Here is a 26,165-nt window from a genome sequence, read left to right as displayed (position 1 = left end):
AATATAATCAAAATAACTCAGAAATATAGAAGTTAATGTAAAAGGACTGAGAGGAAGAATTGGATCAAGTATCATACAGACACAGGGCCAGGGAATTAGCTCAGTGGTGCCATCGCCTGCAAGGTCCCAAGTTCAATTCCCAGTACCAAAAAAAAAAAAAAGACAGAAAAAAATACCTTTGAAAAAGGTCACTTCCATCCCATGTAGTGAGATACTAGTGCATCATCAACAGAGAACTGATCTTAACTTTGTACCCTAACCCCTATCCCCATTTGCACACAGTTAAGTATACAACAAATGGCATTTTTTAAAACAAGGATCTGAGATTCCTCCTCCTTCAATCTACTCCACTGGAATATAAACTCTATTACAACAAGATCCTCTGGCTCACTACTATATACCAAGACAGTGCTGGCACAGAGTTGGTACTCAGTAAATATTTGTGTAAAGAAAAATTGGATATTCACATTGAGCAACGAAGGTGTAAAGCTATATTCCTTTTCATATTTATTTCAGAAATTATTTTGTTATTTAGATACTAAAACCTAATCAAGTCTCAAAAAGAACTATTTATTTGGAATAATAGAGCCTACAACTCATGTTACAGAGGAACCTTTAGTCTGTCTTATCCTAAGCAATTTAACTAGACTTGTGATTTATCTTTTTGTCCCCCCAACTGTCACAACCAGAACCAAAAAGATTTTTAATCTCCCTACGAAATAGGAACCTCAGCTGTATAGACTAAGTGTAAAACAGGACTATCTAAATGACTTGAGAAATTAATAGAAGGCCATGACTTCACAAAAATAATCAACAAATATTGTTTTAAAGGAGACACGAGGTAAGATTTTCTTAGCAGTAATAATGAAGCAGAATGAATTTAAAAATGATTTTATTATAGAAAGGTCAGTTTCTAACAAATGAAAATGTAGCGCCTGTTCCTTAGCTGCGTTAGTAACATTAAATTTCTTTGAAATTGAAAAAAAATGGATACTAGATACGGGCAGATGGACTGCCTCTATCTTCTGCGTTCTAATCAGTAGTTTCCTGAGCATAGTCATTTAGCTATATCACTGACATCTCAAATTCAATAAATCCAAAGCTAAATCCTTACTTTGTCCCCCCAGCTGATAAACTTAGAAATCTAGAAGTCATTAATGACATTTTCCTCTCCCTCAGCCCTCACATCTCATACACCCAAGTCTCTATCAACAATAATTATTAAACACCTATTGTATACCAGGCACTCTCTATTGTCTGAAGACAATTAGCTTAGAGCTAGTCATTTTGTCGAGCCTAGACAACTATTTGACACATTTTGCCACTCCTATTGAACAAATCCTCCAATTCATCTTCCCACATAAAAGCCATATAATTTCAAAATACAAATCTTGCATCCCTGCCCTACTTAAATTTCTTCAAGTCTTCCACTGAATTTAAGGAGAAAAATCCAAACATCAAACATGACATACAAGTGTCAATTACAGAGCTTGTTACCTAGCTAACCCAAACTTCTGTCACTCTCCTGCTCACTCACTATGCCTTAGCCATAGTGACCTTCCTTCACTGCCTCACATGCATTCTTTCCCCAAAAAAGAGATGTCCTGCATTCTTCTCTCTCTTTCTGGTACCTTCTCTCAACCAACCTACTCTTGAGCTCTGCTTAAAGGCTATTTAAAGAAAAATCTTTCCTGCACTCTGCTCCCCAATTTGAATTTGGACCCTCCTGTTACTGTCTCCTTTAATTATCCTATCCTCTGTTTTAATACCACTTACTACATTTTTATATTTATCTAGTTTGAGTCCAATGTTAGTCTATATCATTGGACAGCTCTGTGAGTACATAGTAACCTAGCACAGCATAGCTCCTGAAAGAATTCTGTAAGTAATTGTTGAAAAAGTTAGTATTTCAACCAAGGAAAAGAGACAAGGGTATATTCTAATCAAAGGAAGAAGCACATGCTGATGTTTGAAGAAACTGCAAGTAGCTCAGCACGGCTGAGGTGTTGGGGCTGGGCAGGAGGACAGCAAGGATTTCTAGAGAGAAACAGCCAGATAATACAGGTCTACAGTCTATACAGAAAATTTGAACTTCAGTCTATAAAAAGAAGCTGAATCCTAGGGATACTGATTGGGGATTGGGTGCAGGGACAGCCTTCAAAGAGGTTCATAATATCCCTCCTCCAGTAGACAGTAGTAGTATTATCTACTAAAAATAATAAGACTGACATGTTTTAAAACAGCCAATAATATGATCCAATTGGTATTTTAGAAATATCACCTTGGAAACATCATGGAGAATGGTTGGATAGATAGGGTATGAAAATGCTGGAAGGAAAGTCACTCAGAAAATATTTATAGTACAGATTTTTTTTAAATGATGAAGATTTAAATGAGAGCAAAATCAAAGGCAACAAAGAAAAAGGAATAAATACCAAAGAGAATGTTATAGAAATAAATCCTGGCCAGGGATTTAGCTCAGTGGTGCTGCCACCTGCCTCACAAGAGCAAGGTCCTGAGTTCAATCCCCAGAACCAAAAATCAATCAATCAATCAATCAATCCTGAACCTCCAGTAGACTTAGAAAATAAAGAAGAGAAAGGAACTCCCAGGATTTGAACTTAGATGACAAGCCATTTGATTATGCAACTCACCAAGAAAAGAAACCCAGTACAGAATTGGGAGGAAAGCAGTTGTATGTTTGTTAAGGTGCCTGGTAGGACACTGGTAGATATATCTACTAAGGAAGAGTTCAGGGGACAGACATGATCTGGAAATTCAGATGTGAATGACATCAGCATGGTAAAAGAATCATAAAAGAAGTAGATTTTTTACTAGCACATGTACTTATTATCATCTGTAAAACATAAAGGTTAGACTAAATCAGAAATACTTTCAAAATTATATGACATTACTCATTACTGATTTCTAGGGAATCAAAAATCCATAAACAAAGGGTAACAAGTTTATTTTAAAGCTCATGGTATACATCTATAGTTCCTACTTCCTAATGTTCTCACAATGTATTCTAAATTCAGACTTTATGTCACAACTGCATAGCACAAAAAATATATTAAAATGTGTAGTTAACTGGGAGGAGGGAGAATCCACCTATTTAAAAGGGTATTATCATCTTGTAAATTACTGAAAGCCTTTCTCCTTAAACAAATATAAATGAGATCTCTTTTGTAAGATTTTTACTTAATCTAAACACAATCAGTTATGTTCTAGTTCTTTTTTTTGGTACCAGGGATCGAACTCAGGTCCCTGCACTCGCGAGACAGGCGGCAGAACCACTGGGCTAAATCCCCGGCCCTATGTTCTAGTTCTTATAGTAAACATTAATAAAAAGCTTAACCTGATAAAGGGCACTGACCACCCCCCCAAAAAAAACTACCTATATAACCTCACACTTAATGGTGAAAAACTAAATGTTTTCCCCTAAAGATCAGTTAAAGGACAGGGATGTCTCCTCTCAATACTTACACTCAACACTGTACTAACCTATGGACAGTAAAGCAAGAAAAATAAGTGAAGGCATCTAGATTGGAAAGGAAGAAATTCAATTGTCTCTACTCACCAGCTACATGATGTTTTATATAGAAAACCTTATGCAAACAACAAAATAAGCTACTAGAATTAATTAATTTCACAAGGCTGCAAGATACAAAATTAACAATCAGTTGATTTCTGTTTTGTACTAACAATAACAATGAGAATGAACTTTATACCCAGATTTTTTTTTTTGGTACCGGGGATCAAACTTGGGTCCTTGCGCTTGCGCAGTAGGTGGCGAAACCACTGAGCCAAATCCCCAGCCCTGAGAATGAACTTTAAAGAACAAAATCATTTACAATAGCATCAAAAAATATTAAGTATTCAGAGGAAAATCTGACAAAAAAAGTAAGAACTGTAAACTAAAAACTACCAAATATGGCTGAGAGAAATTAAGACCTAAATAGATGCCATGTTTACAAATTAGAAAACTCATTACTATTAGCATTTATTCCCTCAACTGATCTACAGATTCAATGTACTTCCAATCAAATCCCAGAGAGCTTTTTAAGAAGGAATTGGCAAGCTAATTTTAAAGCACATATGGAAATGCAAACAATTCAGAAGAGCCAACGATTCTGAAAAAGAACAAAGTTGGAGAACTTGATTTGAGGGGGGAGCGGTGCTGGGGATCGAACTCAGGACCTTGTGCTTGCAAGGCAGGTGCCGTACCCCTGAGCTAAATCCCTGACCCGGAGAACTTGATTTTAAGACTTACTAATAAAGCTACAGCAGGGCTGGGGATGTAGGTCTGTGGCACTGCACCTGCCTGGCAAGGGCAAGGTCCTGAGTTCGATTCCCAGTACAAAAAAAAAGCTACAGTAGATAAGATAACGTGGAACTGGGCCAAGACAGACCAATAAATCAACAGGACAGAATAAAGACCCCCACACACATATATATGAACAGCTGATTTAGAACAATGGCGCAAAAGCCATTCAACAGAGAAACGATAGTCTCTTCAACAAATGGAGCTGGAACATTTGGCTATCCATATGCAAAAAGAAATATATATATATTATATATATAATATATATATATTTCAATCTATGCTGCACACATTATCATAAAAACTATCTCAAAATGTTTCAGAATTCTAAAAGTAAAAGCTAGAATTATAAAACTTCCAAAAGCAAACAGAAGAAACACTTTGTTATCTTGGATTAGTCAATTATTTCTTAGCACAACCTACAAAAGAAAAAAAGATAAAATGGAAATCAAAATTTAAAACTCTACTGTTGGAAACATGAATTGCATTTCAATAAATCCATTAAAAAGAGAAAGAATGAAAATTCAAGCCAGAGAGTAGCAGAGCAGGAGAAAACTTTTTTCCCCCCGGTGGTGCTAGAGATTGAACCCAGGGCTTTTATACTGAACTACATCGCCAACCTTTTAAAAAAAATTTTATTTTAGGACAGGGTCTCACTATATTACCCAGGGATCCTGCTGCCTGAGCCTCCTAGAGTAATGAGATTACAGGTGGGTACCACCATGCCCAGCAGGAGAAAAGATTTCCAAATCATGTATTTAATAAAGGATTTGTATTCAGAATATATATAACTATACACAGCTTATTATATACTGACTGTATTTCAATAAAGCTGTTACAGTCTAAAAAAAAAACTAATGCTTAAATTACCCATGGACATTTTATTTTACTTCATGAAAAGATTCAATGGTCTGAATATTTTCTACCCATGGTAAATGAACAGGACTTGAGAGTATACATTAAGAGTAAGAGGGCCAGGGATTTAGCTCAGTGGCACCACACCTGCCTGGCAAGCACAAAGTCCTGAGTTCAATCCCCAGTACCAAAATAAAAAGAGTAATAAACAAGTCAACGGATAAATAAACCAAACTGGAACTCTGCTACCGTGTTTTTTGTGGCACAGTAGAAGTATTTAGTAATGCATTAAATAGAAAACTGGGTAAGCCTACGGTAATGAAGTTCTATGCTATCAACAATTCCAAGGGCCAGGGATGTAGCTCAGTGGTTCTGCTGCCTGCCTCGCAAGAACAACGTCCCAAGTTCGATCCCGGGTACAAAAAAAACAATTTCAGCAAGAAAATTCCAGCAAGCTTAAGAAATTTACTAAACTTGTTTGGTAGGTTTTTTTTTTTCTTTTCAAGATTTTACACTTATTAATTCCTTAAAGTATCACTTAATAGTAAAATGAATAGTTTTAGCCAAGAGAATTTTGGGGTATTAAAAAAAAGTATTGAGTTACTTATGTATTCAAATCTTTGTTAACCCATTCACTCAAAAAGTGAATTTTGTAACTGTATATAGTCAGGCAGTACTCTAGGTTCCTGAGATGTATTAAAGGAAAGAAAGGAGGGAGACAACAGACATTAATGATCTTAATAAATAAATGTATATAGAATATAACATGTTAGAAGTGATAGATATTCTAGATATCTCCTGTTTCCCAAACAAGTAAAGCAGGTTATAGAAAATGAGTAATGGAGGGCTGGGGATTTAGCTCGGTAGTTTCGCTGCCTGCTGCGCAAGGGCAAGAACCCGAGTTCAATCCCCGGTACCAAAAAAGGAAAAAAAAAAAAAGGAAATCAGTAATGGAAACTAAATATATAACATACAATAAAAAACTCTAAAGCAGGGATGGGGATATAGCTCAGTAGTACCGTGTTTGCCTAGCATTTGCAAAGCAGCATGTGCAAGGCCCTGGGTTCAGTCCCTAGCACCACAGAAAAAAAACCAAAAAACCCTCTAAAGCAAAAAACAACCAGCCCTGTAAAGCAGCAAGACTAAATCCTCTTGCATTGAAAAGAATCATAATTTCAGCCCTGAACCTTAGGTTACCTAGTCCAACCCTTACACTTTACAGATGATGCTAAATGATTTACCCAATCATTCAGTTCTTGCCAGAAACTGGAATCCCTATCTCCTGGTCACTGCCTGGGCATCACTCTTTGTGATATCAAATATCTGTGATAAAATGCTTTAATCTGCTTGTATGGATACAATGGAAAACACATTGGAGTCTGACTGGCCTAGGTTTTATCACTTCATGCCTTTGCTAACAGTAAATTACTTAACCTTTCAAAATGCTAATTTTCTGATCTATAAAAGAAGATGAGGATAATTTTGTGAATGAGTTGTTATGAGGATTAAATGTAGTAGCTTATGTAAGACACCTATATGTCAGTACATAAATATGCAACTAATACATACCATACCAAAAATGGTATATCATCTGCATACGTTTATTATATCCTCTACTAGACTATAAATCTAAAATACTTAGCATAATGTAAATGCTCAATAAGCATGTTAATTTGCTAATATTGCTGAGGGGTCAATCAGTTGTCAAAATACAACAAACAATATAACTCATATCACTATGATAGAGATAATCAAATTAACTGAAAGCTTTCACAGTATCACGTTTTCTGTCTACAGAGAAGTCTGCAGCACTAAACCCTTAAATGTCATAAAATATAATCCTAGGTCTTTCTGGAAGAAAATAGCTTCCATCATGAAAAACACTTCAGAAGAAAAAAAAATTCTTTAGCATTATATACTACTTGTGCTTTTGCTTCTAAATTCACGATATAATTGGTGATGGGGGAAGGCAGAATGTAATCCCAATGCCATCACAGCAATTCAGTAGCTTTTCATATTTATAATCAACATTTTAGCTGACAAGAGCAAAAATACCACTAACTGAACAAAGGATAAAATAATTCAAATTTATATAAGAGTATCTGGTGCTACAGACAGCACCTTTTCCATATGATTATACATTTCAATTTAATTTCAAATGGAAAAACAGTCAAGAAAATACTCTGAAAAAATACTCCCTTCCCCCGCGATGAAGCCCAGCTCCCCATTCCTCATTCACGGTCTCTAGGGTAGCAAAGGGAAACAACCATCCTGAAGCTTGAGATATTTAAATCACAATCTACAGAATAATAAGTCAAAGTCCTAGCTAAGATTCAAGAGCCGTTATACCAATTCAGTTCTAAAAAGGTAACAGAAGGATGCTGCTTCCTATCCTTTTGAATAAAGATATCCCTGCAATGCCGGATGTTAAAACCTTTGTTCTCAAGCTAAGCAATTAAGGCATGAATTTTCAAAACTAGGCATTTTCTTTCTTTAAATCAAATTAAGCTTTGTAAAAAAGGAGAAAAAAAATCTTAAAAACTATTTTAAGAAATAATAATGAATAATGAAAAATATCCTTTTCCCTGTTAATTTTTTTCCTATTATAGGTACATGCCTTTCACTGAAGCTATTTTTCTACCATTTCACCACATTTTATATATTACCAAGAAAACAAAGACTGCAACAGATTACCTGGATCACTGGACAAATCAGCAGACAAGTAGAAGCTCAAAAAGCTTGTTTCCATGGAGTAGAGGAAAATGAAATCCTCACCAAACACCACTCCCTTAGCAATGCAAGGCTTTTTCTTTATACATACATTCTACATCCTTAGAAAGGCATTTGTGGGATGATTTTATTGACCACAAGAGGGATGATAAGAAGAAACCCCACCTCTCCTCCCACCCCCAAGCACCAACATCATCTCAAGCCCAACACTGCAGCTAATGGAAAGGCAGAAAACAACATTATGAAAATTTCCCTAGATTACACTATAACCTATATATAAATAATAAAGAAGGCAAAAATTTAGCTGATAATTTTTTTAAGAAAGCAAGGCAAACAGTTCCCATCTAATTATAGAACCACAAAAAATTTTTTTTTCACTCTAAACACAGTATGATTTTTAAATTTGGAATTTCCTGAATACAGTACCACAAACGGAATCCCTCAAATATCTTGAAATCTTGTTTGTGCTCCTTTCCCTAAAGCCAGATAAACCAAACGATTTAGAATTTACACACACACACACACACACACACACACACACACACACACACGTCGTCCTCCTCCTTTTATTGGTAGTATGGCCCCTTTAAAGAGAATTTGGGACAAGAGGTAGGAGTAAAGGAGAAACATAAAAGGGGTGGTGGGGGTGTTTTATGCCCCAATAAGCCTAATTTAAGTTTGTAAGCAAGGCTGGGAGGATTGAAATTTCTTCATGCTATTCTGTCTGTTTGTGTTAAATTATTGTAAATCTTCCCAGGTCTTTATGCCTCAGGCATTATGAGTCTGGCACTCTGATAACTAGCATACTTGCCACTTACAGTATAATTCAGGAGGTAAGAGATACACTCATTCAATCTAATCCCTAAAAGAAATGTAATTTTGTTAAAATAGTAATCTCCCTCAACCACTGTTCACTAACAAATACATCGTCATACTAAGACTCAACAGCCTCTACTTTCCTTTTCTGAAGCATCAACCCAACTTGACATTTCCATGCACATGATTTCTAGAATCAATATATTAGTAATGAATGAAAACCATGTTCACTGTTTTACAAAATGTATTCCTGGGCTGTGGGTACAAATCAGTGATAAAGCACTTGTCTAGCATGTACAAGGCCCTGGGTTTGACCTCCAGCACCACAAACATATTCCTTAAAACATGAATATATCTAATTTTAAGTTAAATCCCAATAGTCACCAATATAAATTATTACCCAGGGTTATGTGTACAGAAATTCACAGGACCTGAGAACCACAGTGAACTGTGAAGAATCAGCTTCCAAAGAACCCACACTTTTACAAATGTAGTTTAAAAATATATATACTGTATATGTATATATTATATAGTATGTTTAAACTATATAATATGCTTTAAAACTTAAAGTCAACTAATTTCATGTTTCAACATCTCTATCATCATACATCACCAAACAAAACTTAACTATTAATCTCTCTTCTATAGATTACCTATAATCTCTGTTCTAACAAAATCTTGCATTGCTTTCCTCTCTACCTGTGTGTTACTGTGTACTCTAGAACTCTCTTTCTATAACAGACCAAGCACAGTACCTCTACAGTCTCAACTTTTTTGTAGAATGTACTTCAACTTCCTCGCCTTAACTAAAAACTTGGCTCTCCCCCAAGACATTCTTGCCTTACCATACTGACTTTTTTAATGGAAACCACCCCATCTTTCAAACCCCAATGTTTACAGAGTACAGAAGGAAATTTATAATTTTTTCAATTTTCCTGAAAATCCAAATAACATAAAACTGTTCAATTTTAGGGAAATGTAAATTAAAACCAAAACTGCACACTGAAGAGGACGTGAGAATATACACAGTACTTATGAAGAAGATATGGAGCACCTAGAACCCCTATACTAGTGATGGCAAACCTCTTAAAGCTTTGAATGATAACAAACAGCCCACAGCAGCGTGCGTGCCATACATTTACCACCACTGCCACTCCTGGTGAGACCGTAAACTGATAACAACCACTGTAGAAAAGTGTTTGGTAATATTAACTAAACCTGACCAGCAATTCCACACCTAGGAATAAATACACATTTATGTTCACAGGAAGGCATATCCATGAATGTTCCTAAAAATCATTATTACTAGTAATATTGCAGATAGGTAAGTTAATTAGTATCTTGTAGGCAGTTAGACAGGGCCAGCCCAGGAGGAACCAACATGGAAAACAGTTAAGGAGCCAACATGGAGGACAATCAAGACACATTCACTGAAGGCCAGAATTGTAAAAGGAGAGAAGAAACTACACACCTTGTGCTACCCCTGGGGATAAATAGCAGTGATTGATATTCTAAATAAGTATCAATCACCTGGATGGGGAGGGGTCAAGATCTTAATCCAGCCTCTCCAGGAAATATCCCTGACCCCCACTCTTAGCTGAAAATCCTGAATGCTTGCTATGTGACTTGCTCCCCCATTTGACCCCCATTTAATCAATATTACCTGGGTGACTGTACTTGTAATCTTACTTGTTGGTCATGGTTTTGTCCCACCTCACGCCCACCTTGTAAATTTCCATTGGGTCTTAGAGTTTTGTCCCACTTTGTACCCGCCTCACCACATGGCTTTGCTGTATAAAACATCTTTGAAAAGTGGGGTAGGTGGGCAACCCATTTTCCGGTTCCCTTTCTGTCTCTCTTAGGCAGAAGCTTTCTTTAATAAGCTTTCAATCAAATTTTCCTATTCTTAACCTCTGTTGTTCCTAGAATTCATTCTTCAATTTGAAAGAATACGAACTTGCATTCTGGATATCTAGTAGATTTGGGAGTTACATCTCTTCCCCCTATATCAGTAATAGTCCCTCCCAAACTACAGACTTCTTAAATGTCCATCTGGAGTAGAATGAGTAAAAACACTGAGGTATATTTACACATTAGAATATTAATCAATAATGAATGAATGATGACCACTCAAAACAATAGATAAATGTCAAACCAAGAAAAAGCAGCTAGATTTTTTTTAAAAAGGAACAAAAGCAATCAAAGTTTAAGCACAAGTCAGGTATGATAGTATATACCTTCAATCCCAGGTACCAGGCAGTGAGACTATCTCAGAATTTTAAAAAAGCCTAAGGATATAACTCAGCAGTAGAGTGTTTGCCTACCATGCGCAAGGCACTAGGTTCAATCCCTAGTATGATACACACACAGAAAGTTAAACAGACTTACTATATGACCTGGAATCATACTCTTAGGTATTTACTCAAGTGATCTGAAAACTTAAGTCTACACAAAAATCTGCCCATAGACATTTTATAGTAGCTTTGTTTATAACTATTAAAAATTGGAAGCAACCAAGATATATTTCCATGGGGGAATGAAAAAATAGACTCATCCATAAAGTGAAAGATCATTCAACAATTTAAAAAGGGAAACGAAGTCTATGTAAATTGGAAGGGTAGAGGGGTGAAGGGCACACAGGTAATGGGGAAAAAATAAGAACTAAGATATATCATCATGCACAGGTACAAGCACCCAATGATAAATGTAAACGTACTGTAGTATACCTAAAATGTACCAATAAAAGAATTTGAGAAAAAAAAATTTAGAAAGAATGAACTTCATTCATATGACTGGAAAATGCGAAAGTAGAGGCAAAAAATAGACTGGCAATTGCTAAGGAATGGAGGAGTGGTGAGTGGATTACTATAAAGCGCACACAAACTGGAACATTAAGGGTGTAGAATCTGTTCTGTGTGCTACTTCAGTGATACACAACTCTATGCATTTGTTCAAACCCACAGTGCTGCATAATATGAATAATGAATATGAATAAATGCTAACTAAACAAAAAACATTAGTCAAAATGTCAGAAGACCTCAAAATGAAATATGAATTGTGATAACTAATTGCACTATAGGTGTATGACATGCCTTCATGAATGGGTGGTAAAAAAGGAGCTGGTCTAACTTTGGAAAATGGCATTTTGACTTGAAATTGTAAGGTTAATGACAAAAGAAGCTATGCACTATATTCTATACTATAGCTAACACGATATTCTAGTTGGAAAATTTATTTCTCACAGGTTCGGGTTAACAAACTGCTTTTCTGAAACTGCTTTTCATGGGTACTGAGGTTGACCAAATAAGTGAATCTAGACTAGGTGACATTCTATAAAATACCTAGCTAGTATTCCTTGAGGCTATCAAGTCATGGAAAAGACCAAGAAACCATCACCAACCAGAAGATAGGGAAGCATGAAATTAAATCCAATATGGTATCCTGGATTTGATTCTGAACAGGAAGAAGTCATTTTTTAAAAAGCTGGTAAAATCCAAATAAAGTCTAGATTTCGGTTAATAGTAATGTGCCAATGCCTATTTCTTAGTTTTCAAAGATGTATTCTAAGATGTTAATGAAAAAAACTAGGTAAATGGGAACTCTATGCAACATTTCTGTAAATCTAAAATTATTCCAAAGTAAAGTCTATTGAGCAATTAGTCTATAATTCTAGAAGAATAGTGGATGCACTTGGGATAATGAATTCAATGACAAGTTTTTAAAACATTTCTACAAAGGAAACTTCACACTCAGATGACTCCACTGGTAAATTCTCTCAAGCATTAAAGGAAGCCATAATAACAATTCTACACATGCTCTTTCTGAAAACACATGATGCTTCTGAACTAGTTTTCTTTCTTTCTAGTTTTTCTTGTTTGTTTGTCTGTTTGTACTGGGGATTGAAACCATGGCCTTGCAACAAGCACTCTACCACTTAAATTACAACATTGGGTTTCTGTTGTTGTAGTTGTTTTTGAGGCAAGGTCTCACTACAATTCCAGGCTGGCCTTGAACCTGCAATCCTCTTGCCACATCCTACCATGTAGCTGGGGTCAGGATTATAGTTATGCACCATCCAGCCTGACTTGATTAACTTTCAGAAGTCAGTATTAATTACTCTGATATCAAAACAAGGCAATGACATTTTAAGAAAATTAAGAACAATATCCCTCATGAATACAGATGCAAAATTCTTTGTCAGAATATCAGCAAAACTATATAAAAAGGTATTAGATAATGACCAACTGGATTTATATTAATAATGCAAGGTTATTTCAACATTCAAGTATCGATATAATTTACCATACCAAATAGAAAAGACAAACCATAATCACCTCAACAGATGCAGAAACACCTTTTGACAAAATTCAATACCTGTTAATAAAATTTCTCACAATTTAGCCATAGACAGTGATTTCTCCAAATTGATAAAGGGCATCTATGAAAAATAAACACCTATATCATACTTAATGGTTTGAATTTTGAATGTCCTCTCTAAGATCAAGAACAGCACCAGGCATGTTGGACACACCTGTAATCCAAGCTACATCAGAGGTGGAAGCAGTATTGAGGCCAGCCTGGACAACTTAGCCAGACTCTGTCTCAAAATTTAAAAAATAAATAAAAAGGGGTGGGAATGTGGCTTGGTGGCAGAATGTTTGGCTAGCAGGCAAAGGACCAGTATTGGGCTGGGGTGGGGGGGGGCAAGGTAATGATGTCTAAAAGTCTGTTCTTACCATTTAAAAAAATTTTTTAGTCAAATGGGTAAAGCAATGAAAATACATAAAATGCACCCTGCGAGGTGACACGTCTGTAATCTTAGCACTTGGGAGGCTGAAGCAGGAGGATCGACACAAGTTCAAGGGCAGCCTGGGCTACACAATGAGTTCAAGGCTAGCCTGAACTATGTTGCAAGACACTGTCAGAAAAAAAAAACATAAAATGCTTTCAGATAGAAAAGCAGAAACTGACATGATCATTTATGTAAAAAAAATCCAGAGATCTAGAAAAAGCTAGAATTAAGTTCAGTAGAACTATACAAGATCAACATAAAAAACAATTCTACTCCTATATATTTGTAATAAACAATCAAATGTTAACTTTTGAATAGCATTTACAATAACCTCAAAATATGAAAAGCAAGCATTCCTAGTTTAACAACACATCCATTTAAGAACTGTTTAGATTTACAACCTGCTGCTTGGACTTACAACCCATCTTTTTTTTTTTTGGTACAGTTCTGTTCATCCTGTTTATTGACCCTCAAGGTCTACTGTTTTTGTACAGTACACCTTGTTTATATAGTACTGTAATTTTTGCTGACTGTACTGTATGGTACAGTATTGTAGTTTTATGTTCTCTTATTACAGTATTGCATGTAAGAGTTACATAAAGGAAAGAAAGTCATCAAGTTGAAGTTTCCTCTGACCATTTCTTTGTTCTAAATATTGTAATATTCATACTATATACAATTCCTCATTTAGCAATCGATTCATTTAATGACCTAGCTGCAGGAACTCAGTCATTAAAAGAGGAATGTCTCTGTATAGAGATGAAGTCAAACTATGTGCAATACCTACATACTTCAAACTATAAAATCTTATGAGAAATTAAAGGAGATTATTTAAATTTAGAATTTACACCCATAAATTGAAAGTCTCAATTTACGATGTCAATTTTCCTCAAGCTGATCTGGGAAAACATAGTAGTAATAAAAACCCCAAAATATTTTTCTTATTTAGAAATTGAGATGTGACTCAACTTCATATGAAAATGCAAAGACCTTGATAAGTCAAAACAATTTTTAGGAAAACAACAAAGTTGAAGGACTTACATTATCTTAAGATTTAAGGTAAAGGTATTGAAAGCATAAGGATAGGCATACAGTACCAACAAATATATCATAAAGGGATCATAAACAGATCTACACATAAATGATCTACTATCATTACATCATACCATATACAAATGCTAAATTTATATGAATCACAGACCTTTTTTTTTTGGTACCGGGGATCGAACTCAGGACCTTGCACTTTCGAAGCAGGCGCCGGAACCACTGAGCTAAATCCTCGGCACAGTGAAATTTTCTTATTTATTTATTTGTTTATTTTTTGGTATAGGGATCAAACTCGGGACCTTGCACTTTCGAGGCACAGACCTTAATGTAAAAGCCAAGTTTGAAAAAATTCAAGAAAAGAAACAAGATTAAAATCCTGTGAACTTGGGTTAGGTCAAGATTTTTTACATAGAACTGAAAAATCATGGACATGAAACAGTTGATATATTGGCCTTCATTGATATACTAGCCTCTGCACTTTGAAAGGTACTGTCAAGGAAATGAAAGTCCAAGCTATAAACTGGGAGAAATTTTTTTTAAATATATCTGAAAAAGACCTCATCTTTTTCTTTTTTTTAAGGATATAGAAAGCATATTACAAAAATCTTTTTTGAAATAAATTTGACAACTTCTGAGAAGTAACTTAGAAGACAAATTAATGAAACTAACTCTGGAGGAAATATAAAATTTGAATAGCACCTATTAAAGAAAGTATATTCCTAGCTTGAAAACCTACCTATATGACAACAGCAGGCTCATAAATATTTTAACTGATAAATTATACCAAACATTTAAAGGAGAAAAAAGAAAGAACACTTCTCCCCCCATTTTAGGAAATCAACATTGTGCTAATCCTAAAACAAGACCTTGTCTCTTTCAACAATAAGACAAGGTAACTTTTTAAAAGGTCTGAACATTTCTACCTGGGCATAGTAGCATGTGCTTGTCCCAGCTATAAGGGAGATTAAATCAAGAAGATTGCTTGACCCCAGGAGTTTGAAACCAACCTGGGAAACATAGCAAGATCCTGTCTAAAAACAAAAACACACCAAAAAAACCACTACGGGGTGGGGGGTGATTTGAAAACATTTCTCAAAAGGAAACAAAAGGCAAAGAGTCACATGAAAAGTCCTCAGAATTCTTAGTCATTAGAGAAATTAAAATAAAAAAATAAAGAGATGTCATTCACACCTACTACAATGACTAAAATTTAAAAAGACTGCTGATAATACCAAATTTTTATGAGTGTGTTGAACAACTGAAATTCTTTTATATTGCCACTGGGAATATAAAATGATAGAAGCACTGTGTAAAACAATTTGGCAGTTTCTTAGCAAGTTAAACATATACTTATCATATAACTCAGTAAGCCTACTCTAAGATATTTACCAAATAGAAATGAAAATGTATGTCACACAAAACTCTTAGGCAAATATTCAAATTTATTCAAAATAGAAAAAAATTAGAAACAATCCAAATGTCCACCAATAGGCTAATGGATACAGAAACTTGCTGGCCTTTAAGAGGTAGGAAGGGCTAGGATGTAGTTTCAGTAGTAGAGCTATGCTTAGCATGTGAAGTCCCAGATTCAATTCCCAGCATCAAATGCAAGCACTAAAAACAAAGTTGGGGCTTAACGGGAATTTGCTAGATCAATGGGCACACTGCCCTTGAAAACAGCAAAACTGGGCCTGCAATCTCACTAATGAACATAGATGCAAAAATCCTTAATAAGATAATGGCAAACAGAATGCAGAAGATCATCAAGAAGATCATACACCCTGACCAAGTGGGATTCATCCCAGGGATGCAGGGATGGTTCAATATACGCAAATCAATCAATGTAATACACTATATCAATACAGCCAAGGACAAAAACCATATGATTATCTCCATAGATGCAGAAAAAGCATTTGACAAAATCCAACATGCATTTACGATAAAAACCCTACAAAAAATTGGAATAGATGGTCTCTACCTCAAACTGATAAAAGCCATCTATGAAAAACCAACAGCCAATATCATACTAAATGGTCAAAAACTGAAATCCTTCACACTCAAATCAGGAATAAGACAAGGATGTCCACTATCACCACTCTTGTTCAATATAGTTCTGGAAACATTAGCCACGGCAATTAAGAGAAAGAAATAAAAGGGAAATGAAGAAGTCAAACTGTCATTATTGGCAGATGACATGACACTCTATATAGAAGACCCCAAGAACTCCCCCAAAAGTCTTCTAGACTTAATAACCAAATTCAGTCAAGTAGCTGGTTACAAGGTCAACACACAAAAACCAATAGCTTTCCTCTACACCAATGACAGACGCACTGAGAGAGAAATAGGGCAAATAATTCCTTTCACAATAGCATCCAAAAATCTGAAATACCTAGGAATCAACCTAAAGAAATAAATCAAAGACCTTTTCTCTGAAAACTATTGGCACTCTGAAAAGAGAGATTGAAGACGATATCAGAAAATGGACAGACATCCCCTGCTCCTGGGTAGAAAGGATTAATATAGTGAAAATGGCCATACTTCTAAAACTGCTATATAGATTTAATGCAATTCCAATTGAGATCCCAGCAGCACACTTCATGGACCTTGAGAAAACAATCCAAAAATTCATTTGGAACAAGAAGAGACCCAGAATAGCAAAAGCAATTCTAGGTAACAGAGACATGGCAGGGGGTATCACAATCCCCAACCTGTAACTCTACTACAAAGCAACTGTGATAAAAACAGCATGGTACTGGCAAAGAAACAGACCTGAGGACCAGTGGAACAGATTAGAAGATGCAGAAACAACGCCAGACACACTCAGCCATCTCATCTTCGACAAAGGAGCCAAACACCCTCACTGGAGGAAAGATAGCCTCTTTAATAAATGGTGCTGGAAAAAATTGGGCTTCAACTTGCCAAAGATTAAAACTAGACCTGTAACTCTCACCATGCACTAAACTAAAATCAAAATGGATGAAAGATCTAAATATTAAAATAGAAACTCTGAACCAGTTGGAACAGAGGTTAGGTAGAACCCTTGAAGACATTGGTGTAGGAAAAGATTTTAGGAACAAAACCTCAGCTGCCCGTGAACTAGCACAAACAATCAACAAGTGGGATCTCTTCTTATTAAAAGGCTTCTGCACAGCAAGAGAAACCACCAGTAGTGTGAAGAGACAACCCACAATGTGGGAAAAAATCTTCACCTGCTCTTCCTCAGACAAAGGTCTACTATCTCGAATTATAAAGAACTTAAAAAGATCAGACCTCCCAAATTTAAAGACCCAATCCAAGAATGGGCATCTGAAATGAACAGACATTTCTCAGACAAAGAAGTAGAAATAGCAAATAAATGCATGAAAAAATGTTCAACATCACTGGTCATTCGAGAAATGCAAATGAAAACAACGCTGAGATTCCACTTCACTCCAGAAAGAATGGCTGCTATCATGAAATCAACCAATAACAAATGCTGCTGGGGCTGTGGGGAAAGAGGAACCCTGCTCCACTGCTGGTGGGAGTGTAGACTGGTGCAACCACTGTGGAAATCAGTATGGAGATACCTCAAAGAACTAGGACTGGAAGTCCCATTTGACTCTGGTATTCCACTGCTGGGGATCTTCCCCAAAGAATTAAAAGAATCATACCACAGTGATATATGTACACCCATGTTCATAGCAGCGCAGTGTGTAATAGCTAAAACTTGGAAACAGCCCAAATGCCCATCAACTGGAGACTGGATAAAGAAAATGTGGGGTTTTTATAAAATGGAGTACTACTCAGCCATAAAAAATGAGAAATTAGAGACATTTATAGCTAAGTGGATGCACATTGAGGCAATACTCTTACGTGAAATAAATAGGACACACATGTATAAATACCAAATAGTTTCTCTGGTGTGAGAAACTGAAAGTGTAAATAAGGACTAAATGTATAATAGGTAATGTGAAATAGGAAGAAAAGGGGCAAAAGGGAAGGAAGTGGGAGGGCTAGGGGAAAGGATAGAAGGGAATGGGATTAATATGAGAAAATGGAAAAATAGGAACAAAATCTTTGTAAATAGGGAGGAATGGAGGGGTTGAAGGGAAGGCTGGGCAAGGGTGAAAAATAAGAACCAAGAGAGACTACGTAAAGGTGCAAATTTCCAATGATGAATGTCATTATATTGTATACCTAAAATGTACCAATGATTAGAATGAATAATTGATAATGCAAAATAGGAACAAAAGGTCCAAAGGGGTAGGGGTAGTGGGAGGGGCAGGGGAAAGGAAAGAAGGGAAAGGAAAAATGATGAGAAATGGAAAAAATGGAAATAAAGTCTTTGTAAATAGGGAAGGGTGGAGGGGGTGAAGGGAGGGCTAGGAATGGGAAAAATAAGAACCAAGATGCATTATGTAAAGGTACAATTCCCAATGAGAAATGTAATTGTGTTGTATATCTACAATGTACCAATAAAAGAATTTAATAAATAAATAAATTAAAAAAAAAAAACTGGGCCTGGCCTGAAGATGTCACTCAGTGGTAGAATGTGGTCTAGTATGTGTAAGGCACTGGGTTTAATCCTTGGCACTGCATACACAAAAAAAGCAATGCTGGCCCCTCCTCTGGCTTTCTATCTCAATATGTGATCATTACCTCTTGCACAGCCCCCCCCATTGTAATGCCATCACACCAAGAAGTCTTACAGAGCCAGACTGATGCTTGTGTTATGCCTTTGAATTATCAGAACTGTGAACTCAATGAACCTCTTTTCTTTATAATGTATTGAGCCTCAAGAACTTTTGCTATAGCTATAGAAAACAGGTATATATATATAACTGGTATACTCTCACAATGAAGTTACTAGATTAATAAGGAACTGGCCATAGTATCACAGGTCTTTAATCCCAGCACTCAGAGAGAGAGAAAAGAAAAAGGAACCAATTGTTGCTATATCCAAAAACTTGAATGAATCTCAAATACTTTAAGCTTAACGAACTCAAATGCATTAGGTTTAATAAAAGAAAACAAACAAAAAGATTACATACTAGAAATAATTTCATTTATTTGAAATAGGAAAGGTAAAACTACTGTGAGAGAAAAGCAGAGTAGTAGTTGCAAGGTACTGAACAAAAAGGTGAAAAAGAACTTTTGGGGGTGATAAAAACATTAGCTATCTTAATTGTCGTGGTGGTGGTTAAAAACTGTACATACTTGTCAAGCTCATCAAAGCACATACTTAAAATGGGTAAATGTTATTATATGTAAATTGTATCTGAAATAAAGTTCCTTTTTTAAAAGATAAAAGGAGTAATTCAAGTGTCTAGACTTTAAACAGCTGGCCAACTGACAGCTTCTTTAACTTATTTAAACTACTAAAACCTAAATTGTTCCTTTATATAAACATAAAATTTTTAGAATTCCACAGGAAAGGAAACCTTTATTTCAAAGTTAAATTTGAAAGGTTGAACATTTTTTAAATTTAGCTCTGAATGTTATTTATTAAAAATTTTTTTTAATTAATATTTCAATGGGCACCATAATATCAATATGATGATGACTTCAATATATAAACTCCAAGCAATTACCACAGCAATTCACCTAACTAGGATATTCCTACCAGAACATTTCAGTACTTTATTTACAGTGGAGAAACCAAACAAACACCACTTTGGCCAGACAATCAAGGTCATTATGAACAGTCAGCAACTGGGCTGATACTATGTACCCTTGATATGAAATGATAATGATGCTTACCCCTGTGTTGTCCCAATAATCCCTACTTGAGGACTGTTTTACCTTACATGCTGGGCAAGTGCTCTACTATTGAGCTACACCCCCAGCTTACCCACAACTCCAGTCTAATCCTGGAGAAAACAGTAGACAAATTCCAGTTCAGAGGCTTTCTACAATATACCTTACCAGTACTCCTCAGAACTGTCAAACTGTCAAGATCATCAAAACAAGTAAGTCTAAGAAACTGTCAGCGTCAAGAGAAGCTAAGGAGACACGGTGACTAAATGCAATATGGTATTCTGAAACAAAAAGGACAACACGTAAAAACTAAGGATATCTAAACTATTATCTTTAATTAGTGGTAACATTGATTCATTAACTGTAACAAATAGATCATACTAATGTAATATGTTAATAATAGGGAAATCTGAGTAAAAGTATGGGCTATATGGGCCTCTCTAGCTTCTCAATTTATCCATAAATCTAACCCCTTTAGAAAATAAATTCTCAGGGCCAGGGATTTAGCTCAATGGTTCTGCTGCCTGCCTCGCAAGCGCCAGGTCCTGAGTTCGATCCCCGGTACCAAAAAAAACTAAAAAAAAAAAAAAAATAATAATAGAAAATAAATTCTAAAAAGAAAAAGCCATTGTATCACAAGAACTTATAACCCTACAGGTAAAGGAAACAAAAGCTGCAAAGAGGAAGGGAATCAAGAAAATAGTTGTTGTATGGGGGCTGATTTAAGGAATGTCATCACTGCTTTGGCAGAAAATTACAAAAGTTTTTTAACAATATAATGGAAGAGATGAAAGCATAAAAAGAAAAGGTCAAAAAGATGATCTAACAGGGATGTTAAAAATACTCTTCCCACTGCTTTTACAGCTGTACTCATGTTCTGACGTCAATCTCAAGACTCCCATGGATTATGGCAACAATTCACTCTTTGGTGTTTGCTGTATAAATTTCAAAGTAAAATCAATTGTTAATGAATGTTCACAGTTTCCATGTTAAGAAGACTAACTGTGCTTAAAACCTGAGACACACAGTGGTTAATTATGGGTATTGAGAGTGGAGTAACAATACAGAGGGTCATTCTGAACATGCTTATTTGAGTTTTAACTGTCTTCTGTCTTAGCTCTTTAAATCATTATCTTCTCTTTAGTAGGACACTAAAGTGAAATACTGTCTCTCTCATTTCTTTTACAAGTCTGAAAATGACTGGTGGGTAAAAGCAAATTATTCCTTCTAAACCAAGAGTTAATATCCAAAAGTTTTTGAAATTCCAAAGTACTGAATATCTGTATATTGTATGGTGGATCTAACTTAATAGAATTATGATAGTGATCTGAATGACTAAAATGTGTGAATCAGCAAAATCAGTTGCTCATAAAAACATCATTTGCTGTCACCTGCCTCACAAGTGCAAGGTACTGAGTTCAATCCCCAGTACCAAAAAAACAAAAACAAAAAAACATTATTTGCTATAACCAATATAACCAATATACATTCTTCACAATTCAAAGAGAAATGTGTTTTAAGAAATATTTGGGCCAGGGATTTAGCTCAGTGGTTCCGGCACCTGCCTCGCAAGCGCAAGGTCCCGAGTTTGTTCCCCAGTACAAAAAAAAAAGAAAGAAAGAAAAAAGAAATATTTCATTTTTTTCTAAGGACTAAAATTGTTAAACTAAAATTTACATGGTCAGTTTTGCATATTAGAAGTTAATTTGGTATGCCACATTATAAGAAAAATATCCTTATTAGCAGATATATCTAAAATCCATATTTATCTACAATAGGGCCCTTTACTCAAGAGGAAATTGAAATTGATCCTTAGCTTTGTAAACCTTTGAGGCCAATCAGAAAAATGAGCTCAGATGTTGAGCAGCTCAATGAAGTTGTTTTTGAGTGTCAAAATGTTCATAAACATATTTAGCTACATACAATAACCCAACCCCATCTTCAGAAGTGCCTCCCTAGCCTTTACAGATGATTAAAATAAAAAGAAATGAATGTTTCTTTTTTACCCAAAGATAAAACACCTTGGCACTCTAAAAAGCTCTAAATAGGCAATTAATTCCTTTTTGTGAGAAAAAGCATATCTAAAGTCACAGCACTAAACAATGGTTACACTCTGAATAGATCCAAAGGGAACGAAATGGGAGGGTGCAAGAGTTAGTTAATGACAGTCACTGAATTATATTTAAAGGAAGCATAGTGCCCAGCTGTGGGCACCCATAATTTTTACTATATTTTAATTATTTTCTTAAGTTTTTAAATTGCCACAATTATCAAAATATTAGTTGCATACTGTAAAGACTATGGGTAAACAGAGGGAATAAAAACACACAAAGAAGGAAAAACCCAAAGTGCTTCTACCCATCATTATTCTAGAACGTCAATAAATAATTACACAGCTGTAGCTTAATGGCTACCTTAGTAGTAATTAATACTTATCTAATGTTCCCTTAAACGTTTTAATGACCTTCACAGAAAATTCCAATATTCAAAAGTTCGTATTAAACACAAAAATGTTGGAAGCTCTCACTGCTCTAGATTATGATCCAAGTTAGTGCCTCACAAAGACTATAAGTTAGTTTTCCAAAGAAAAAGTTTTGATGAGTTATGCTTTATGTTGTCCCGTTTTTATGTAACAGTCATTAAGAAAGCCATCAAAACACTAGTTTCACTTATGAAACAGTTGTTATAGATGTCTGTAGTATTAGCTTGATAACCACATGAACAATAATTTTTATTTTTTATTAGTATATGTTTGTAGTAGACATAATGATCACATTCCTCATGAGGAGTTGGTACATATATATATAACACATCTTAATTCTTTTTCATCCCCTTCCCCATCTCTCCAACCTCCCTCCCTCCATCACTTGTTCCCCTTCCCATTTCCAAATGATCTACGTCCCTACTTCAAAATTTAATAACAATAAAATCAGGTTTGTGACAAAAGAGGAAATACACCCATCAACAGAACCAATTTTCATCTACCTTTTCTCACAGCATTCCAAAAGCAGAGGCTTAACAATAATGGCTGTGTTAGCCCCTGTAATGGTTATACTTGCTTTTGCCTCACTGCAATACTTTTACTTTTTATTTGTGTTTATTTATTTTTTATGGTTCTGGGGACTGGACCCAGGACTTTGGACATGGCAAGCACATATTCTACCACTAGCCAGATCCCTAACCCTTTAATTTTTAACATCTTCAACTGAAATGTGTCTATGCATGTGTTCACTCATGTGCACTATTGTAAATCACTAATCTTTTTTTTAAGAAACTGAGTATAAGGATTATATATATTCATACACATACACACACATACACACGCACACACACGCACACACACATATTGGTATTACTAGGCATTCAACCCAGGGCCTCACACATGCTCAGCAGGTACTCTACCACTGAACTATACACACCTTTAGGCTCAAGCATTATAAGTTTTAAGAGTCAAAATATACATTCAAGATGTTTTTCTTTTACAATATAGATTTGAATGAATATCTATAGTCTGATTTGGAGGAAATGGACTTTTCCTCTACAAGCTTTTGTGTATCAAATTTTTGATTAGGTAAATAACTCACACACATCTCCTTTGATTCTGTGAAGTAAATAGTATAAAAGTAAATAGTATTCTCCATATACAGATTGAGAGAATTAGAGCCAGGCATGGTTGACACAGCCCTATAATCCCAAAACTAGGGAGGCTGAGGCAGGAAGTTCTCAAGTTCAAGGCCAGCCTGGGCTACATAGTAAAACCCTGTCAGGGGGGAGGGGATAGGAGTGGGGGATGGGGCTTAGAAAAGTTGATTTAATTATCCTATAATTCCTGACGAACAAAGCTAGAACTCAAGCAATTGTGACTCTAAACACAATATATTTTCATCTATACTACTCCACCTAAATAAAATTTTTAGCTAAGACTACATAAAATTAAAAATATTAAATGATAAGGAAGGGAAAAAATACAAAGAAGAAAAGAGAACAGGAATGGGGGAAGAGAAGGAAGTAAAAAGGAAAGAAGGGAACACAGAAGGAAGAAAAAGAGGGTAAAAGACTGACCCTCGTAATTGTACTGATAATCAAAGTATCTAAAAATAATCTTAGCAGAAAGAGTTTTAAAACCTCAATGAATAAAATCACAATTACTATTTACTATAAAAGATCAGAAATTACTAAAGAAATATCAAGTTAATATACAGAGACAATATCATAAAGATGTCCATCTTCTCCATACTAAATTAAATATGCAATGAAATTAACAATTTTTAAAAACTCAGGACTTATGGCACCTAATAAGCCAATCCCAAATTCATAAGAAATAAAAAATGGCTAAGAATAGCAATTAAAATGCTGAAGAAAATCTACATAAGGGGACTTAATATGCTTATGAATCTAAAGTAATTCAGAGAGTTTGCTGCTGGTATACCAACAGTCAAACCAGTGAAAGAAAAAACTCAGAAACTCACAAAACAGAACATTATGTAGGACAAAAATGCACTGCAAATAAATGGGAGAAAGACAGACTGTGCAATGAATTGGGCGTGACAACTGGTTATCCATATGGAAAATAAAACTCAATCCCTACCTCATACCACATTTGTAATATTTTATCAATATTAATCATGAACAATGTGTATGGTAATAATTTGTAATATTTATTAATTAAACAAGTTACAAAATATAATGAATTCAAAGTTTACAAAATTTAAAAATCTGCAAAAAAAATCATGTAACCTTTGAAGATGCATAACTATGTAGCAAAAGAAAAAAAAATTTAAATATGACAGCAATAAACATTGAATTTATCTTAGTGTTTACTTCTGGAGAGAGACATAAGTGAATAGCTCTGAAATTTTTATTTGTTCATTTCTCTCCCCAAAAAGATGGTGCCAGGTAGTAGGGCAGAAAGTAACTGTTAAGGTCTCTTGTTGCTTTTGCTGCCTTCTACCATGAACTGTTGCCTCTCTTCCACCCTCCCTTGGAGCTAGCCAATTATGAAACCGCTACAAACTGTAAGCTAAAATCTTTTCCTCTGTTACTTTGAATGTCGGATATTTTGTCTCAGCAACAAGAGAAAAGTAACTAACATACTTATGTTTTCTTTTTCTTATCTTTTTTCTTTTTTGCAGTAGTGAGGATTAAACTCATAGCTTTCACACTGAGCTGCATCCCCATCTCTCATATTTTTTAAGATAGGGTCTCTCATAAAAAATTTAAAAATAACTTTCCCAAAACAGATACATCTCAATTTAAATTAAATCTGGGGCCCTCAAGAAAGACCTCTTTGGTATTCTTTTCTGACTTTGTTGTTGTTATTTGTTGTTGTTGTTGTTGTTGAGACAGGATCTCACTATGTAGTCCAGGCTAGCCTTGAACTTAAGATTCTCCTGCCTCAGCCTCTCAAGTGCTGGATCTATAGGTATGTACCACTACAATGGGCTTCTTTTTTGTTGTTAAATGAACTTTTCTCTTGCAATGGAGGAAGAGCTGGCTAGCTAGGATCATTTTTTTCTTTTTATTGTCACTGAAACTACTATCAGGGATACTAGGTGGGAAGTGTCCCTTTTCAACTAAGCATATAGCTTCAGGAATGGTTCACATAAATTGGTGAGAGTCAGTTGCCTAACGCTTTACAACATAACCAGGTCTACCAACTGGCAATCCATACAATGAGAGATGTCATAAACATCTTCAAGTAGTGGTATCACCAAGTTGTCCTTTTTTACTTTAAAAACTTACAAATAGGGTCTTTGATAACACAAAAGACTTTTAAGAATTGAAATATATAAGGAAAAAGAAAGCTAAGGTTGTTAATGACTTCACTCAATTTAGATATTATTCAAATAAGTATATTTTTAAGAA

General features: G+C 35.2%; 1 protein-coding gene across 8 annotated transcripts in view; it reads right to left on the bottom strand.

The window, feature by feature from the left end:
• Positions 1 to 26,165, bottom strand: part of Arhgef12 (Rho guanine nucleotide exchange factor 12) — a 153,479-nt gene that overhangs the window by 101,329 nt on the left and 25,985 nt on the right. Inside the window, exon 1 of one of the 8 annotated variants that reach the window (XM_087212543.1) lies at positions 7,874 to 8,054. The exons of 5 other annotated variants lie outside the window; for them this stretch is intronic. The gene's annotated coding sequence lies outside the window, so the exon portion shown is untranslated. Of the gene's footprint in view, positions 1 to 7,873; positions 8,055 to 26,165 lie in introns of those variants that run through there. 2 more of the 8 variants (XM_087212545.1, XM_087212544.1) reach the window with 2 other exon arrangements.

This window comes from Heterocephalus glaber, unplaced genomic scaffold, assembly GCF_053883595.1.
Source record: "Heterocephalus glaber isolate CG9 unplaced genomic scaffold, H.glaber_assembly_v1.0 deba00001429, whole genome shotgun sequence".
In the NCBI taxonomy this organism is placed as follows: Eukaryota; Metazoa; Chordata; class Mammalia; order Rodentia; family Bathyergidae; genus Heterocephalus; species Heterocephalus glaber.
The sequence above is the reverse complement of the archived record's forward strand: the minus strand, read 5'-3'. Positions and strand labels throughout refer to the sequence as shown.